General features: G+C 39.5%; 1 long non-coding RNA gene across 2 annotated transcripts; it reads left to right on the forward strand.

Annotated features, from left to right (window-relative positions):
• The first annotated feature begins 555 nt into the window (after positions 1-555).
• Positions 556-17,144, forward strand: LOC109020538. Of its 2 annotated transcripts, none has more exons than XR_004800893.1 (3): positions 556-759; positions 864-1,073; positions 16,915-17,144. It is a non-coding gene; the product is annotated as an uncharacterized LOC109020538 (long non-coding RNA). The 2 variants fall into 2 exon arrangements; XR_002000953.2 differs by lacking the exon at positions 16,915-17,144 and adding an exon at positions 5,708-5,992.
• The last annotated feature ends 1,090 nt before the right edge of the window (positions 17,145-18,234 follow it).

Below are 18,234 nucleotides of genomic sequence, written 5' to 3' on the forward strand. Positions count from 1 at the left end.
ACTTTTGACTTCCATTGTTTGAATCCTTCTGTTACAAATCAGTTAGACCCTGTAACACCCCAGACTTATAATAGAAAGAACACACAGAAACTCTCTCGAAGGGGGCACCTCCAGGAAGAGATGAGAGAGTAGGGAAAGAGAAGATAGAAGGGAAAAGTTAGGTTTTCATTTACTTTTTCGATAATCCCTTTCTGCAGCTACAGTACCATTATAACATACTCCTACAGCAAAGTAAAAAAGGCAAGTTAGGTTTTCATTTACTTTTTCGATAATCCCTTTTTGCAGCTACAGTACCATTACAACAAAGTAAAAAAGGCCTCAGCCTTGTACAAACTGGACTATAATGGAAAACAACACAAATAAGCAAATATAAGTAAAGAATAAAGCCCCAACAACCCTGGGCTCCCCTACGGCCGATAACTACGGTTCTTTACTCATATCCCACTACGTTAATGGCCCTGGCCCGAAGTCCAGCTCATGTGCTTCTTCCCACAGAAGCTTCCTACTCAATCTAAAGTGAAGACTTCAGTTTAGTTCCCTCTTCAAGTCTCGATAGTTCCCTGCACGTGGGTTAGGGTTGCAACCCTAACCCTTCCCCGCTGCCACCGCTTTGATCTCCACCGCCTGAAGGAGCTTTGACAGAGGTTTGTTACATACCCCCCCCCTTAAAACATCTTGCTCGCAAGGTGGAGGAAGTCATCTTTTAGCTTCGAATAAACCTCCCATGTCGCATCCGTTGCTTCTTGGCCGTGCCAACCAGTAAGTAGCTCTACTATTGCATTATTCCCTACTTTTTTCAGGTATCTGCTAAGGATTTCAGCTGGCTTTGGGTGTATAACTCCTTTGTTGTCAATCGGTGGTAGGGTTGGAAGTGTCGTGACCTTAGATCCGATCTTCAATTTGAGTTGGGACACGTGAAATGTTGGGTGGACCCAAGATGATGGAGGGAGATCGAGCTTGTACGCAACACTGCCTATCTTCTGCAGAATTTGAAATGGTCCAAAGAACCGAGGTGCGAGTTTGAGGCTATGGCAGCGGGCTATGCTGGTTTGACGGTACGGCTGCAACTTGAGGTAGACCCATTCACCCACTTGAAATACCTGCTCCTTTCTTTTTAAGTCTGAATACCTCTTCATGCGATTTTGGGCTTGCTGTATGTTGTGTTTGAGAAGCTTGGTGATGTGGTTTTTGTTGCCTAGGGTCTGGTCTACTGAGTCCAGACGAGCTGTGCCAGGGATGTAGTCTAGGATCCGGGGTGGTGGGTAGCCATAGAATGCCTCAAATGGCGTAAGCTTAGTGGATAAGTGCTGAGTGGAATTATACCACCACTTGGCGAGGGGAATCCACAGGGACTAGTCCCTTGGTCTATCACCCATAAAGCACCTCAAATAATTCTCCACTGTTTTGTTGACTGCTTTTGTTTGGTCGTCCGTATGTGGGTGATAGGCAGTGCTCATTGCCATTTGAACCCCCAGTAATGAAAAGAGCTCTTGCCAAAACTGACTAGTAAAAGTGCTGTCCCTATCGGAAACAATAGATATTGGTAGGCCGTGCAACTTGAATATATTTTTGAGAAATAGTTCAGCCACTGTCTTGGCGGTGTAGGATGCTTTAATGGCACGAAGTGGCTGTACTTAGTCAAACAGTTGACCACAATCCATAGGTTGTTATAGTTGTGGGAGTTGGGCAGTCCGTCGATGAAGTCCATCGTTATGTGTGTCCATGGTTGGAAGGGGATGGGTAATGGCTGCAATAAACCACTTGGCAAAGAGTTATCAGTTTTGACTCTTTGGCAAAGATCACATGCCCTAATGAACTTTTTTAGATCCTTTTTCATCCCGGGCCAATAGAAGTCCTTCCGCATCCTGTGAATAGATTTGTCATACCCCGAGTGTCCACCCCACGGAATGCTATGTGACAATTCCAGCAGCCTGTTTTTGAATTCCTCACTGTTGGGAATATACAACCTATTTTTGTATAGCAGTAGGCCTTCACTTAAGGCATAGTTGGAACTCAAACTACCCCGTGAGTAATCTTCAAGGAGGGTTTTCAAGCGTGCATCTGCATTATAGGCCTGTTTCAATTCCTCCACCCACTCCACATTAGGAAAGGTAATTAACATAAGTTCATCATCCTCTGCTTTCTCCATTCTGGACAATGCATTTGCTGCCTTATTTTCCGACCATTTCTTATATTCCTCCACAAAATCGTAACCAAGGAGTTTGATAATCCACCTTTGTTTGTTGCATTGGTGTCCCGATCTTTTGGTCCAACATGTGTTTAAGGCTTTGCTGATCTGTTCTTACTACAAAAGTCCTCCCCAATAGATAAGGCCTCCATTTTAAGATTGCCGAGACAAGAGCAAATAGCTCTTTCTCATACGTGGACATAGAGAGTGCCCTACCCTTTAAGACTTGGCCGTAAAATGCTAATGGCCTCCCTTGCTGCATTAAAACAGCCCCAACTGCGGTGTCGGATACATCGCACTCAATCATAAATGGTATAGAGAAGTTGGGTAGTGCCAAATCGGAGGTTGGGTCACTGCCTCCTTCAACTTGTTAAAAGTAACCTTTGCCTCTTTAGTCTAATGACATCCATCTTTCTTGAGCATTCTTGTAAGTGGGGTTGCAATCGCTTCATATTCCCTAATGAATCTTCGGTAATAACTGGTTAGTCCCAAAAATCCTCTTAATACCTTTAGTGATTTAGGTAAGGGCCATTGAACCATGGCCTTGAGTTTCTCGAGGTCCGCTTTCACACCACCAGCTGAGATTAGACGGCCAAGATAGGCTACCTCCTTGCACACTTCGAATGTTTGGCAAAGAGCTTATGCTGGGCCAGCATCTCTAGAGTGAGCTGTAGGTGAGTTACATGCTCTTTTTTTTATCTGCTATACACAAGAATATCGTCAAAAAATACAAGAATGAGTTTTCTTAGAAAGGGGCGGAATACCTCGTTCATAAGACTTTGGAAAGTGAAGGGGGTGTTAGTGATCCCAAAAGGCATCACTAGGAACTCATAGTGGCCCTCATGAGTTCTAAAAGTGGTTTTGGCTACATGCTCGGGCTTAACCCGGATTTAATGGTAGTTGGATCGTAAATCCAGCTTTGAAAAGATAATAGAACCTTGGAGCTCGTCCATTAGTTCTTTGACCACCGGTGTAGGAAACTTATATTTAATCATCATGTTGTTCAACCCCTGGAAATCCACACACAATCGCCATGTTCTATCCACCCTCCTTACTAACAAGACGAGGGAGGAGTAGGGAATTTGGCTTGGCTGTATAACTTCTATTTTCAATAGTTTCTGGACTATCTTTTCAATTTCTTCTTTCTGGTAATAGGGATAATGGTAGGGCTTTATGAAGATGGGTTTTGTGTTGGGTATGAGGTTTATAGAGTGGTCATGCGTTCGTGGGGGTGGTAGCCCTTTTGGCTCGGAAAACACATTGCCAAACTGATTTAATAGGACTTGAATAGCTGCTAGAATTTGTGAGGCAGGTTGTTGTGTACTACCATTTTCTACCTTTAAGAGTTGCATAATCACCCCTTTGTTTTCCAGCTTTTGGAAGGTATGTAAGGACCCCTCCTCAATCAACTGCACTGTTGTAAGTCCCTACAACAAAACTTCTTTTTTTTCATAACAAAATTTCATGGTTAGCTTCTCAAAATCCCACAAAACAGTACCCAACTCTTTTAGCCATTTCAACCCCATAACCATATAACATCTCGCTAAGACCAGAGTTTGCACTTCCAAATGGAATGCAGTCCCCTGAATTATGACCCTTAAGTCATTGCACCTCTGATATGAATACGTGGGAATAGAATCCCTTGAACCCACAATCAATTTGAAAACTCATCCAAGAAAGCCAAAATCATGCTAATGGAAAATTTAGACCCGTTGAGGAACTCATTTCAAGAACCTAGATTATATGAAAATCTAGACTCGTTGAAGAACCTGTCTCAAGAACTTAAATTATAAGGAAGAATGCCACAAATGTTGTAATTTGTCTTTGATAAGTTCAAAACATCATTCAAGAACAAGAGGAGATAAACTCAACTCACAATGAATAAATTCATCAAATTTCATAAATTAATAAAATGAGGCTACAAAGAGGATTTAAACCAAAACCTAATTAAAACCTTAACCAAAATAAATCTCCATCTTCCAAAAATACTCCTGAGTGAATAGTGTCACGGCTATAGTACTCGGCTATAGTAACTTACATATCTCAATCCCCCCAAAACCCTAGGTTAACATAAAATCATTTTCCAAAATACCCTTGGGCGAAATACAAGGCATTCCCAAAAGAAACCCTAGCTGCAAATTAAAACAATCCCTAAACTACCCTTAAAAATTTCTCTTGAAACTCTAGTTCATAAAACATAAAACATATGTGGGCCAAATATCCTCAAGCCCCATTATTCTAGACTAATTCCTATAACTAATAAAATAATCTCTTTTAATAAATTAAATAAGGTCCAAACAATAAATCTAGCTCATGTATTCCATAGCTTGTATCAAGTAGATCAAAACTGAATCTCCTTCTCTGAAACCCATCTTGAGTGTTGGAGTCTTGCTAGTTTCATCCCAAATGGATTGTACCAATTTTTGCATTGCTTCCTTGATCTTCTTGGCTCTTAACCTTGTAATTGGCTCATCTGGAACTTGTAAAGGATCTTTAAGACTAGGTTTATCTTGGTGCCCATCAACCTCCCTTCACTTGGAATAAGGTCTTCATTGGCCACCCTTACCTTGAATTTTTCCAAGTCATCCACAAGCAAGTTGGATTTTTTTAGGATTGTTGGGTCCAAACAATTATGTGTAGACCTGGTGTCAATTAATATAGTGACCCATTGATTTTCAACTCTTCCTTTTACCCTCATGGTACGTGGGTTATAAAATTCGGTTATTGCATGTAATGAAATTTCAGGATTAGTTTTAGCTATTGACATGTCAAAAATAGCTTGGTTTTCTTCCTCTTCCTCACCTTTTTCCTCCTTAAAACTCCTACTAATGTCACTGTCCAGCAACACTTCTTCCAGTAAATATAGTTTCGAGTTTTGACATCTATGCCTCAGGACCCATTTTGCATCACAATAGTAACAAAGCCCTTTCTCTCTTCTTTCTTTCATCTGGGTTTGGCTTATTTTATGGATGGGAAAGGTTGGCTTGTTTGGGTTGTTTTTGCTGGTTTCGGGTTGGTAACTGTTTGAGATTTTCAAGATTCCCAGGTCAGGTGAATAGTTTATGCTAGATCTTGGGTTTCTTTTGGATAGGTTAACTTTTTCTTCTTGTATTTTGGCTAGGCTATAGGCTATGGTTAGGTTGGTGGGGTTGAACATTTGTATCGATAACCGTATCTCATCCCTTAAGCCGCTTAAAAAATAACTTAATTTATAGGTGTCAGACAGCCCCTATAATCTATTAGATAAGGTTTCAAACCTTGCCTAGTAGTCCTCTACTGTCCCAGTTTGTCTCAACCTAGTGAGGGCTTCCATAGGGTCATCGTATGCATTAGGCCCAAACCTTATTAACAATGTTGTAGTGAAAGAGTTCCAATCTCAGGTTTAAGCAGTGGCTTCCATTTCTTGGAACCAAATGAGGGTTTTTCCCTCCATGTGAAAAGAGGCAAGCCTCAATCGGTGATGTGGCAGTGTATTATGAAAATAGAAAAACTGATTAACTTTGTAAATCCAACCTGCAGGGTCTTCACCATTGAAGACAGGGAAGTCCAACCTTACTATTCTGGTCTGCACGTCGCCTGGGTGGGTTTGGTGTGGTGGCAGTTCTTGCTAGTTTTGATGTTAGTGGTTGTGTTGCTGAAAATGCTACTGCAAGAAAATATGTTACACCTGCAGATTTTCATTTTCTTGCCTCAACTGGTCACTTGAAGAAGAATCCCGAGGACTACTATTTGTATTTCTTTTCTGTATTTCCCCTGTTAGAATAGCCAGCTGTTATACCATTGCCTCATTTTGTCTTTTGAGGGTAGCCATTTCTATATCTAGGTGTGAGTACTTAGCATTAGATGTCTTTTTCAGCTTATTGTATTGGGACTCTATAGCTTTTTTTAGGGCAGTGAGCCTATCTTGTAGTTGGGTGAATCTTGTCCCTTCAACCATCTTAATGTAAAGCAGTGCATAGTGATTGGTGGCTCTGGAAACCACTTGTAACGGCCCAGACTTATAATAGAAAGCACACACAGAAACTCCCTTGAAGAGGGGCGCCTCCAAGAAGAGATGAGAGAGTAGGGAAAGAGAAGATAGAAGGGAAAAATTAGGTTTTCATTTACTTTTTTGATAATTCCTTTCTATAGCTACAGTACCATTATAACAGACTCCTACAACAAAGTAAAAAAGGCCTCAGCCTTGTACAAACTGGACTCTAATGGAAAACAACACAAATAAGCAAATAGAAGTAAAGAATAAAGCCCCAACAACCCTGGGCTCCCCTGCGGCCCATAACTACGATTCTTTACTCATATCTCACTACGTGAATGGCCCTGGCCTGAAGTCCAACCCATGTGCTTCTTCCCACATAAGCTTCCTACTCAATTTGAAGTGAAGACTTTAGTTTAGTTCCTTCTTCAAGTCTTGATAGTTCCCTACACGTGGATTAGGGTTGCAACCCTAACCCTTCCCCGCTGTCGCTGCTTTGATCTCCACCGCCTGAAGAAGCTCCGACAGAGGTTTGTTACAGACCTAGTAACGAAATCCCAATCATGTGACTCATATGCCACATCACCACTAATAAAAATGCATTGAATGTCATAATATTCAAAAAAATAAAAAGACTTAAAGATAAGAAAAATGCCGATTGAACCAATGCATCTGACCAATGAACCATTTTGTGTCTTTTCTTTAATATTAAATAAAAAAAAGGGCAAAATGTGATAACAGTTTGATGCATCGGTACCCTAACACTATCCTTAAAAATAAAGTAAAAAGAAAAAACAAAACAAAACTTAAAAATAAAAGCAAAAAAGTTTTGAAGGGTGCTTTTATTTTCCATTTAGAAGATTACCCTTACTTATTGTTTAACAAGTGATTTTACGGATGTATAAGCGAGAATTGGAGAAAGAACCACAATGTAGAGTCTAAACATTTCGTTTAATTAGTTGTAACTATTTGTTCTAATTAGTACTTGAGGCACCACATAACGACATCACTATATATCTAGCTATCGATTGGTCGAAGTCGCTACATGGAAAGATATGTTCTATAGTCAGTTCCAAAAATCAATTATATTTTAAAGTGATGGCATCATATGATATTTAGATATGACATAGTTTTTTAGGCTATTTGCTTACATCATGGCATCACCATGCTAAAAAAATCTTTTATATTTATTGAACTCATTTACAGACATGCTTGTTAGATAAATTATTCAATCAATGGTAATACTTTTACACCATAGTACCTTGCCAATGATATATATATATATATATATATATATATATATATATCTGTTGTGGTTAATATTTGTAAAAACAATCTCATCCTTAAAAGGTGATATAAAAAATATTTTGTTACATTCTAAGAGCCAATGATCGAGGAACGATGTAGAGCATATAATTGTTGTGATTTAAGCACAATTTGTAACTGTAATGGATCTTCAGAAATGCTCAAATTAGGACATGAGTTCAACCACATTATGGAATTAAGCATGTACATGAATTCTTCATATCAGGAGATGAGCAAGCTGAAAACCAAGCATAGGGTTACACACACAAGGATCTTTTTTTCTTCTCCATTGTGATTCTTAACTCTGATTCAGATTTGGGATATTGGAGACACCTAGACTAACATCTGAATATGTTGAGATTCACCCGAAATTAAATTATTTAAAATCCTCTGTAAGAGATTTATGAAGAACATGCTTGTTTGCTGTTGCAAACTTGCAAATCCAACCCTATAAAATGCAGATAAATTGAAATAACTTCTTTAAGGTCAAAGGCATTTTTCTGGTTGCCATCGGTCTGCATCTAATTTTGTGTATACAAAAAATCAAACATATGGACGGAAGGACAGGACTATTTTAGATACTAAAGAGAAAATATTTCATTTTAATTTGGAGCCAACAATACCATTGAATGACCCGCGATGATGGCTTGAACTTCTGTATGATTTTTGCGCATAAGTTTGCTCTATTCTCTTTGCTCGAGCTCCTATCAAGCATCGCTTCGCGCATGATAGCGACACTATTGGGTCACTTAAGCCTTGATACATTTTCAATGCCAGGGAGCTAGACTCAGTGAGCTATTACGTTTTCTTCAAAGGATGGTTGCTTCGAAGCCCATGGCCTTCTGGTTGTCATCGCTCGATCACTTCCTTTTGTCGCCCCTACTGAAGATTTCGGGTACAAACGATAGGAGGGTGTTCCCAACAAAACAAATTGGCAAGGTCGGAGCTGCGGGGATGAAGGAGAATTCGTAGGCAACTGGTTGTTACTAGAAGATGAGAAAGATGCAAGTTGCTCTTTCGTATTAGAAGAGCGAGGTGCAAGCTTCTGTCTTTACTCACACAGTCGAAAGATAAGATGTGCTCCTAATGCGTCTAAGGTCAAGAGAGCTAACGGTTAGCTCACGAGACTTCTTCAGCTAATGACTTAGGAATATGAAGGGCAAGGAAGAAGACTTCAAAGGACGACTAGATTATCTCCTATCATTTTTCGCTTCTATGCCTATAGGGATTATCCCTGAAGGAATAACATCTAGGAGATTCTCGGTATTCTTTATTTATTTATTATTTTTCTTTTCCTAAGCAAGCTTGCATCTATTAAAAATAATAATAATAATGATATAGAGTTTAGGGTAGATCCTTTTCACTATCAAGAAATAATAGACATCTAGACAATAAATCAGAGAGTATGCAACCAAAAACAAGATTGGTTGCGCCACAGAGTGCGCACATCGATTTGCGGATTGATGAATCTTTACAAAAGAAGATTGATCCATGAAATAAATAGCAAATAATGCTTATAAACTATAAATAAATAGAGCGACATAGAGATACTTGGTACAACATAAAAGCCTATGTCCATGGGTTGTTTGGGGGCAAAATCAATTATATTGGGTGATTTTGCAATCTTTAATGGCCTTCCATACCTCTCAATACCATTGAAGAAATATGCTTCCAATCATGATGAAGAAGATGCCTCCATTCTAGAGAGAGAATCCCACAAGTTGGTAGAGAAGTCTCTCATTGTAGAGATATTCTATCCCCCACATTTGTAGTGGTCCAATTCTTTTGAGAAAGGCTACAAGAAAACCTTACACTACATACCTCCACTTAACCATGTTATTTGTCATTTTTGCTATTCTATTTAAACGCACACATATTTAAGCATTAAGATAAAATGATAAAAATGACAAATCATATGTTGATTAGGTGAAGATATGTGGTGTAAGGCTCCCATATAGAATTTCTCATTTCTTTTTGTTAGAATGCACAGCGGAAAAGTACCTCAAGCTCAGTTTAAAGAATTGCTCCACAAGTTTTTCCAGATTCATAAACTTCAAGCGTTTCCTCTTAGTGGCGAAAGTGTACTACGTAGTATGGAACTAGAGTAACACTTAATCAATTCACAGCCTAAGTATTTTATCAAGAGAGAACAAAAAGAGAGAGAGTCTTTTTCTATTTTTCAAATGGTGCCAAAAATACAATTGAGGAGGACTATATATAGTCCTCCTATGCACGGCTGGCCTTAAAGGCCAGCCTTCAATTGTTTCATGGAACGGCAGTAACGCATGGCTTTAAGCCATGCGTTACAAGCAGGAGGGGGTCAGCCCCACTTAGGCGCCCCTCCATCTAATATCTCACACTCGCACACAGTGGGCATGACCCCAGGTCAGCATCTCTTTAATGTTCTCAATCTTGTTCATACAAATAAATAGGCCGTGCGACCACCAAGCACATCTATAGAAAGGAGGGAGTACATACACCAAATCTCTCCCAGAGAAGACCAGCATAGTAACATCCCTAAAGTGTCTGGTAATGTCCTAGACTTATTCGATCGCATCAAGATCAAACATTTTCGAACCCTCTTGAGTTTAAAAACTCAGAACAATGCTTGACTACCTCCAAATATTTCAATGTGTTCACAACCTTTAGCCTCTACCAAGATGTAGCGTCATTTGTATGACGTCAACAAACACTATCGAAGATACGATATTGAACAGTCTTCCCTTTACACTCATATCACTCAACTTTGGTCGAACTGCTTTCCCAACAATGCCTCTTTAGACCGTATCAATCATGGCCATAGACAGCATGTCAAAGTAGCAAACATCACAACCTCCATCTCGTGACATAGTTAAAAATAAAGGACATTTTTTAAGAAATGAGACTCACACAGTGAGAAAGAGGGAAACATTTTACTCACTCATATGGTCGTATAAGTACATATAGTATGAAACACATGCTACGGTGGATTTCTCTTTCTTAAAGAGCATATGTCTATGTCAACACCATACAGATCTCAGTCTAGTCGCTCCTTAAGCGTCTAACCCGAATTCCTCAATTTGCACGTCTCCAAGGCGTCAAAGAAGAACTCGCATATGGCTTACTACAGGCTACATAGATGGTGGTGGGGTAACCCATGCATAGTCCTATCAATGGACCTCATCTTAGCTCCCACTAAGGCGACATAACTTTGTGTCAACCAACTTATCCCTTTGGACAAGTACCTAGGGACACAATGTCTCATCTCTACTCGTTACTTAAGCGCTAGAGGCGATCGCTCGTGTGAGTGAGCCGATCTAAGCCTGTTGACATATCTTGTGTGTGTGTATTAAAAATAATACGATAAAGACAAGAACTAAATCATATTGTATTAATATCCCAAAGGAAATGTTACATCTTTATGTCATTTGAAACACAAATTACATTTATAGTTTACGCAGTCCTGGATTCCTAACATGAGCCTCGAAGACATCTCTTGCTATAGGCTTCGTTAAGGGATCAGCAACCATGCGACTCGTAGAAAGATGTTTCAGAACCACTTCCTTTTGCGCTATCATGTCTCTGATGTAGTGATATCCGATATCTATGTGTTTGGTTCTTCCATGACACTTTGAGTCCTTAGCATATGCGAGAGCTGCCATGCTATCGCAGAATATTGTCACTGGATCTGATGTATCCGTGCCAATGTCTAAATGCTTGAGGAACCTCCGTAACCAAACAGCTTCTTGAACTGCTGCAGAACAAGCTATGTATTTTGCCTCCATGGTGGATAAAGCTATACAGGGTTGTTTCTTGCTGCTCCATGTAATGGCGCCTTGGTTGAGCAGAAAGACATACCCAGTGGTTGATTTGCGCTCATCTAGGTCCCTGCCCCAATCGGCATCACTGTAACCTCTTAGCTGCAAATATGAACCCTGATAGCACAGCACATAGTCTGCAGTTCCCTTGAGATATCGCACAATCCTTTTGACCGCTTTCCAGTGAGCTAGTCCGGGGTTTGATTGGAATCTACTCACTAAGCCAACTGCATAGCATATGTCAGGCCGAGTACACATCATTGCGTACATCAGACTACCCACAGTATTAGCATAAGGGACACGGGCCATCTTTTCTTTTTCTTTTTGAGTCTTAGGACACATCACTTTAGACAAGTTCTCGCTCCTTGCAACATGGGTGTCAATGGGTTTACATCCATTCATTAGGAAGCGCTCGAGGACTTTCTTTATGTAAGTCTATTGAGACAAACACAAAAGTCTCTTTGAGCGATCTCTGTAGATCTTAACTCCCAGAATGTATTCTGCCTCACCCATATCCTTTATCTCAAAATTGAAGGATAACCACTCTTTTGTGGCGACTATCAACCCTTTATCATTTACAGCTAGTAGTATGTCGTCAACATATAATGACAACATAATGAAACTCTTCTTAGACCTTTTGAGATAAACACAATGATCCTCTGTAATCATCGTAAACCCATTCGAGAGAATGGCTCGATGGAATCTGAGGTACCATTGTCTAGATGATTGTTTTAGGCCATATATAGATCGTTTGAGTTTGCACACTTTACGCTCTTGACCTTTGACCACAAAACCCGTTGGTTGATCCATATAGATCTCCTCATCTAGTTCTCCATTGAGAAATGCTGTCTTAACGTCCATCTGGTAGAGTTCCAAATCCATGTTTGCTACTATAGCTAGAATCAGGCGAATTGAGGCAAACCTCACCACTGGTGAAAAAGTCTCCTCATAGTCTATACCCTCCTGTTGGGTATATCCTTTCGCCACTAAGCGAGCTTTATACTTATCTATTGATCCATCCGACTTGCGTTTAACCTTAAGAACCCATTTGTTCCCAATAGTCTTACGCCCTATTGGTAGATCAACCAGATCCCAGACCTGGTTAGTCTTCATAGACTCAATCTCATCATTAAGAGCTTTCATCCACTCATCTTTAGTAGAAGATGAGAGAGCCTCATAAATTGTCCTAGGCTCGTCATCATCATGCGGAGCAACCATAAAAGCTTCCCCTTCAATCTCAAAACGACGACGGGGAACACTTTCACGTGTGCTTCTACGCGGCTGAGGTTGTTGTGATTGATTGACAAGTGATGTGCTCCCACTCGGATTCAAATAATTTGTAGGAGCTTGAAGAATTTCTTCCTCATTCTCAACTAAATTCCTTGGAGCACTTTCCTCTTGTTCTACAATCTCATGAAGTTCTAAACTCCTATCAACCTCACCTCTACTTGGAAACTGATCTTCAATGAAATCCACATCTCGTGACTCAATCTCAGTCACACTTCCATCAGATTGTTCACCTATTAATACATACCCTTTAGAGTGTTCTGAGTACCTTATAAAGATACACTTCTTCCCTCCAGGGCCTAACTTCTCATACTTATGAGAAAGATTGTGAACAAAACCCGTTGAACCCCATGGCCGCAAGTTACTCAAATTGGGTTTCTCGCCGGTCCATAGTTCATATGGGGTGGAAGTTATTGATTTGGAGGGCACTCGGTTAAGAATGTATGCAGCAGTCAAAAGTGCATCCCCCCAAAAAGAAATTGGTAAGTTTGCTTGCGCCATCATTGACCTAACCATCTCAAGCAGTGTTCGATTTCTCATTTCCGCCACGCCATTTTGCTGCGGCGTACTCGGCATCGTCAACTGTCTTTTGATTCATTTTTCATCACAGAGCCTTTTAAATTGCTTATAGAGATATTCTCGTCCTCGGTCAGTTCTTAGAGCTTTTAAACTCTTATCTAACTGATTCTCAACCATTCTTAGATATCGCCTGAAGCATTCCAATGCTTCAGACTTATGGGAGATTAAGTAGACATGACCGTAACGTGAAAAATCATCTATAAATGTGATGAAGTAGACACCTCCGTGTCTTGCCCTCACACTCATTGGACCACAGATGTCTGAGTGGACTAATTGCAGTGGAAAAGATGCCCTTGTGGCTTTTCCAAACGGTTTTCTCTTAGCTTTTCCCATTAGACAATATTCACATGTGGGCAAGATGACCTTAGCGAGATTGCCTATTAGGCATTCTCTAGCTAACCTAGTCATTCTATCTTGCCCTATATGGCCAAGCCTAGCATGCCATTTATATGAATCCAAATTATCAGATGTAGAAAGAAAAACAATACTCATTTATATTTGAATACTCCAAATTCAAAATCATAAAACCGTCTTGAAGAAAAGCATTGCCATAAAACACATGGCCCAAATGAAAAGAAACATAATTGTTTTCAAAAACAATTTGAAAACCAAGTCTTAATAAAGTGATTACAGAAAGTAAGTTTCGTCGGATCTCGGGAGCGTATAGCACATTGTGAAGGAAAAGAGTGCGGCCACCCCGCAAGTCCAGCTTGTAGGTACCAAGTCCCAGTACCTCCACGCTAGCTCCATTCCCCACCTTGATATCACGACTCCTAGCTGGAATCCGGCGATACTCAACAAATCCGACTCTGTCTCGCGCTATGTGTTCGGTCGCTCCTGAATCAACAGTCCACACAGGATAGGAGTGAGCAACCATCACATGGCTAGTTACAAAAACAATGCGAGAAAAGTCAGAGTGTACCTTCTTCGGCTCAGTGCAGTCACGAGCGAAGTGACCATTCTTTCCACAGTTGAAGCACTCTAATTTCGACTTGTTCTTCCCGCGCTTGCCCATCTTGCTGCGCTGAGAAGTTCCTGACACTTTCTTAATTTGTCCAGCAGCTACCCCATTCTTGGACTTCTTGCGCTTAGGCCTTGATGCCTTACGCGAACCAGAATCAGCCACATAGGCCGTGTGATTGGGCTTGGCAGCCTCTAGGCGCTCAGCCTCCAATTCCAAGTGACGCGAGACATCATCAAAGTCTTTGATATTCTCATTATGTGTCAGGTTCTGGCTCATATTCTCCCAAGAATTCGGCAGTGATCTTATCACTGCCTGGACTTGCTGTTCATCAGTCAGGTTGTTTCCTGCCGACTTAAGTTCGCGGATCATAGTTGACATAGCCCTAAGATGCTGCTTCATCGTGTGGTCAGAGCGCATCTTATAGGAGTCAAACCTCATGGTTAACCCACACAACCTAGTGGCTGAAGTTCCACCAAACTTCAATTTCAAAGCCTCCCACATGCTTTGGGCAGTGTCATAGATCTCGAACTCACACATTAGATCATTGTGCATGCTGCTTAACATTATTATGCGCGCGCACTGACTTTTCTTAGCCCATTGAGTATAGACTAGTTGATCTATTTTGTGTTGTTCCGAGGTCCCTTCCCCGGGCTGAGTAAGGGAGTGAGATAAGGCCTCCAAGACCTCTTGCTCATCTAAAACATATTGGATCTTGCGATGCCAAATGTCGTAGTTCTCCCCATCCAATTTCTCCCATTTGTTTAAATCGGCAACTATACTCTTGGATGCCATTTCACTACAATACGCAAAGAAGGGATATTACACACACACCTAAGAAATCTGCCGCGTCCATCCAAGTTAGAAAAAAAAATAATTTAGACATGTCGCAAGATCGAAAAATCGCTAGGCTTCAGAATCATCTATTGCGCCACAATATCCAATTATTAAATTTCTAACCTAATTCCCGCGCAAATTCAAAAAAAAAATATGGGAGAATTAATCATAAATCTCAACCATACTCCCACTATCTTAAGTAGTCATCTAGTCCTAGTTACATGTAAAGACAACCTACTAAAATCGCAGTAACCTTTTGGGTCAGTCTACAAGGACAGCTACTCCAACCACAGTAACCTGTTGGGCCAGTCTACAAAGATGGTTCATATAAGACCATTACAGTCCATTTTTCTTGTTCCATCAGTGCATTTACAGTTCTTACTGGGGTCACTGCAATTTTTTTTTTTCAGTCTATCATTTACACTGACAATTCTAACTAAGACTACTTAGTGGGAATTTTTCTATTTTATCAATAAAAACTAATGTATAAACATTCAAGCCTAACATTCATAAATGATAAAATAATCACATATCCACATGTTCAATTCACATATACATGTAATCACATTTAATATAACAAATTAAATAAAAGATCACATGTAATATAACATAATGGAATAAAAAAAATAGCATGAATATAACTATATATTCACATGTGATCAAATTTAATCTAAAACATTAAATAAAAAATCACATGTAATATAACAATATATCTTAGCATATATTAAATCATGCAAATTTCATCCCCTCCTTTTATTTTCTGTTAAAAAAAATAGCTTGAAAAAGTTGGGCATTTTTTAAAAAAATGCCCAGTTTTTTTTTTTTTTTGGAACACTGAAGGGCTGAATGGCCCAAAAACAAATTGGGCCAAGCCCAGCCAGAGTCATCAGGAAAAAAAAAAAAAAAAACGTTTGGGCTGGGCCGTGAGGCCCAAGCCCATGGAAGGCAGATGACCATGGTCATCTTCTTCCTCCATTCGGCTACTGTTCACGTGAACAGTAGCCGTTCGAAGCAGCACGCCCTGGAGCCTCCCACGCAGCACCACAGGCGGCGGAAGTGATCGGTCCAAGCAGCAGGGTGCTGCCGACCACCTCGCTGGTGCGCACTTCACCTCCGAGGTGCGCGCAGCACCTCGCTGGTGCGCGCTGCACCGCGCTGGTGCGCGCTGCACCGCGGTGGTGCGCGCAGCACCTCTGTGGTGTAGCGCAGCACCTCGCGGTGGTGCGCCTTCCTTTTTTTTTTTTTTAAACAGATAAAAAAAAAAGGATAAAAAAAACACACCATATAAATCTCAAGCATATGCGAGAAAAAAATATAAACTGGAAGCAATTTAAAAAATGGCTCTGATACCAATGTTAGAATGCACAGCGGAAAAGTACTTCAAGCTCAGTTTAAAGAATTGCTGCACAAGTTTTTCCAGATTGATAAACTCCAAGCGTTTCCTCTTAGTGGCGAAAGTGTACTACGTAGTATGAAACTAGAGTAACACTTAATCAATCTACAGCCTAAGTATTTTATCAAGAGAGAACAAAAAGAGAGAGTCTTTTTCTATTTTTCAGATAGTGTCAAAAATACAATTGAGGAGGACTATATGTAGTCCTCCTATGCACGGCTGGCCTTAAAGGCCAGCCTTCAATTGTTTCATGGAATGGCAGTAACGCATGGCTTTAAGTAACGCATGGCTTTAAAGCCATGCGTTACAAGCAGAGGGGGTCAGCCCCACTTGGGCGCCCCTCCATCTAATACTTTTATAGAGATCTCATTCTTCTTCTTCTTCTTCTTTTTTTTTTTTTTTTTTTTTTTGCGGTAGATGAGTCCTATTTGCCTCATATTATTTTCGTCGGTCAACTTTCATTGTCTTTGTCTCTTTCTTTTATTCCAGGCAAAGGGCTTCCAGTGGGTTAAACCCTAGTTCATTTCATATCCAACACTTGTTTTTATGATTATCAATCAATTTATTTTTCTACACATTGTTGCAAACTTGCAGATATTAACAAGATAATTGTGCCTAATGTTAATGCTATAAAGCAAAACTGAAAATAGAGTTCAAGGCGACCAGGGCTTTGAAGAAATAGTCGCAAGAATTCAAACGAAGATGCAAGTCAAAACTCAGTACTCTTTTAGCAGCTCCATCGACACTGCTGAAATCAGTTTTATTAGCGTTGCCCTCTTTCTACCCAAAACTAGGTGTACTAAAGTTGACCTTTTAATTAGAACATTTTCAATGGATTTGTTAAATTCCAAAAACCTACTTCAAATAGGTAGTAGGACATAAAAACTGATGGCGCCATTAGATAAGGCAAATTCAAAAAAATAGACTTCAGCTACAGTAAATCTAAACTTTTGGTCATATTTGGATGTGCACTATAGCACTACCAAATCAATTGTTTATTATTATTTCATCTCTCTCGTCTGACTTTTTCTCTCTCTTTTGAAATCTATGAAGGAAAAAAATGGTCTAAATAAAATTAAATAAATGAGATAATTAAAAAAACAAGTAGGTAGAATGATAAAATATGATAAAATTAAATAAATTAATAATTAAAAATATAAATATTTTTTAAATTAATATTATTTTATTACTATATAATGAATAAATGAATAATTCAATATGAAAATTTGATGTGAATGGAATAGCCAAAGTCAAATTCATCTCATAATATTTTATTATTATAATGAAAAAATAACTATTTCAATGTGGAGATTTGATGTGAATAGAATAGCCAAAATCAAATTTATCTCGTATTAGCTAAAAGTGGGGTTTAACTTTTGCTAATCCATTAAGTTAAAAAAATTAAAAAAGAAAACTTCTGGTAACTGAAAATCAATGATCTCTTTGTTGATCGATGATGTCCGCCAGGTGAATGACGGGACCTGTAGCTCCCTTGCGTTCCCAGAAGTGCCAACATTTTGACACATTTCCTGGCAACTGCCGGGGAGGCATTCCCATCGACCCTTTTATCACACAAGCATTGCACTAGAAAGAAACACTCGAGAATTTGAATTCCTTTCCTTAATATTAATCTGAAAAGTTCTTTTTATAAATCACTATTTACCACTCTACACCCCATATCTTATAAAAAATATTCCTACGTCTTGAAAACGCGCTTCCTTCTCGAGTTATGGCAGTCATCAAAGAAATCAAGTCACTTCTGTCCACAGGATTACATAGTTTTTCCCCTTGTTTGGGGGGAATGAAAAATAAGATCCCATTGGATGGTTAGTTGAGATAAATTAAATTGAGATAAAAGTTAAAAATTGAATAAAATATTATTTTTTTAATATTATTATTATTTTAAGATTTAAA

This window comes from Juglans regia, chromosome 2, assembly GCF_001411555.2.
Source record: "Juglans regia cultivar Chandler chromosome 2, Walnut 2.0, whole genome shotgun sequence".
In the NCBI taxonomy this organism is placed as follows: Eukaryota; Viridiplantae; Streptophyta; class Magnoliopsida; order Fagales; family Juglandaceae; genus Juglans; species Juglans regia.